The sequence below is a fragment of the Schistocerca americana genome, unplaced genomic scaffold, assembly GCF_021461395.2.
Source record: "Schistocerca americana isolate TAMUIC-IGC-003095 unplaced genomic scaffold, iqSchAmer2.1 HiC_scaffold_71, whole genome shotgun sequence".
NCBI lineage: Eukaryota > Metazoa > Arthropoda > Insecta > Orthoptera > Acrididae > Schistocerca > Schistocerca americana.
The window spans coordinates 542,789-545,032 of record NW_025726467.1 but is presented as its reverse complement, the minus strand read 5'-3'; positions in this window follow the sequence as shown (position 1 = coordinate 545,032).

Sequence of the window (2,244 nt, the reverse complement as noted above, 5' to 3'; positions counted from 1 at the left end):
TCGCAGGAGAACGACAATAAGGTGCCCGAGGCAGCAAGAGAACCTTTTAGACAAGTCGGCTGGAGGACGGTGTATTGATTCTAGCCGCAATTTGAGTGTTCCATCGTCATTAGGAGGCCCTCAATGTTACAATTAACTATCAGTTATGCGTCGGATTCGTAAATCTAGACTCGCAGGAGAACGACCATAAGGTGCCCGAGGCAGCAATAGACCTTTGCAGACAAGTCGGCTGGAGATCGATGAATTGAATCTCGACGCAATTTGAGCGTTCCATCGCCATTAGGAGGCCCTGAACGTTACAATTAACTATCTGTTTTGCGTCGGATTCGAAAATCTAGACTCAGAGGAGACGGACCATATGGTGCCCGAGGCAGCAATAGAACCTTGGAGGCAAATCGGCTGGAGGACGATGGATTGAATCTCGACGCAATTTGAGTGTTCCATCGTCATTAGGAGGCCCTGAACGTCACAATTAAATATCTGTTTTGCGTCGGATTCGAAAATCTAGACTCACTGAAGGACGACCAAAAGGCGCCCGAGGCAACAATAGACGCTTGGAGACAAGTCGGCTGGAGGACGATTTATTGAATCGCGACGCAATTTGAATGTTGCATCGTCAATAGGAGGTCCTGAAAGTTACAATTAACTATCAGCTTTGCGTCGGAATCCATAATCTAGACTCACAGGAGAACGACCAAAAGGCGCCCGAGGCAACAATAGACACTTGGAGACAAGTCGGCTGCAGGACGATGTTTTGAATCGCTACACAATTTTAGTGTTCCATCGTCATTAGGAGGCCCAGAACGTCACAATTAACTATCAGTTTCGCGTCGGATTCTAAAATCTAGACTCACAGGAGCACGACCATAAGGTGCCAGAGGCAGCAATAGACCCTTGGAGACAAGTGGGCGGGAGGACGATGTATGGAATCTCGACGCAATTTGAGTGTTCTATCGTCATTAGGAGCCGTGAACGTTACAATTAACTATAAGTTTTGCGTCGGATTCGATAATCTAGACTCATAGGAGAACGACCAAAAGGCGCCCGAGGCAACAATAGACTCTTGGAAATAAGTCGACTGGAGGACGATGTATTGAATCACGACGCAATTTGAGTGTTCCATCGTCATTATTAGGCCCTGAACGTTACAACTAACTATCAGTTTCACGTCGGATTCGAAAATCTAGACTCACAGGAGACGGACCATATGGTGCCCGAGGCAGCAATATACCCTTGTAAGAAAAGTCGGCTGGAGGACGATGTATTTTATCTCGACTCAATTTGAGTGTTCCATCTACATTAGGAGGCCCAGAACGTTACAATTAACTGTCAGTTTTGCGTCGAATACGAAAATCTAGACTCACAGGAGAACGACCATAAGGCGCCCAAGGCAGCAATAGACCCTTGGAGACAAGTCGGCTGAAATACGATGTATTGAATCTCGACACAATTTGAGTGTTCCATCGTCATTAGGAGGCCCTGAACGTTACAATTAACTATCAGTTATGCGTCGGATTCGACAACCGAGGCTCGCAGGAGAACGACAATAAGGTGCCCGAGGCAGCAATAGACCCTTGGAGACAAGTCGGCTGGAGGACGATGTATTGAATCTTGACGCAATTTGAGTGTTCCATTGTCATTAGGAGGCCCTGAACGTTACAATTAACTATCAGTTTTGCGTCGGATTCGACAATCGAGACTCGCAGGAGAACGAAAATAAGCTGCCCGAGGCAGCAATAGACCCTTGGAGACAAGTCGGCTGGAGGACGATGTATTGAATCTCGACGCAATTTCAGTGATCCATCGTCATTAGGAGGCCATGAACGTTACAATAAACTATCAGTATCACGTCGGATTCAAAAATCTTTAGTCACAAGAGACGGACCGTATGGTACCCAAGGCAGCAATATCCCCTTGAAGACAAGTCGGCTGGAGGACGATGTATTGAATCTCCCCGCAAATTGAGTGTTCCATAGTCATTAGGAGGCCCTGAACGTTACAGGTAACTATCAGTTTTGCGTCGGATTCGAAAATGTAGACTCACAGGAGAACGACCATTAGGTACCACAGGCAGCAATAGACCCTTGGAGGCAAATCGGCTGGAGGACGATTTATTGAATCGCGACGCAATTTGAGTGTTCCATCGTCATTAGGAGGCCCTGAACATTACAATTAACCATCAGTTTGGCGTCGGACTGGAAAATCTATTCTCACAACAGACGGGTCATAAGGTTCCCGAGGCAG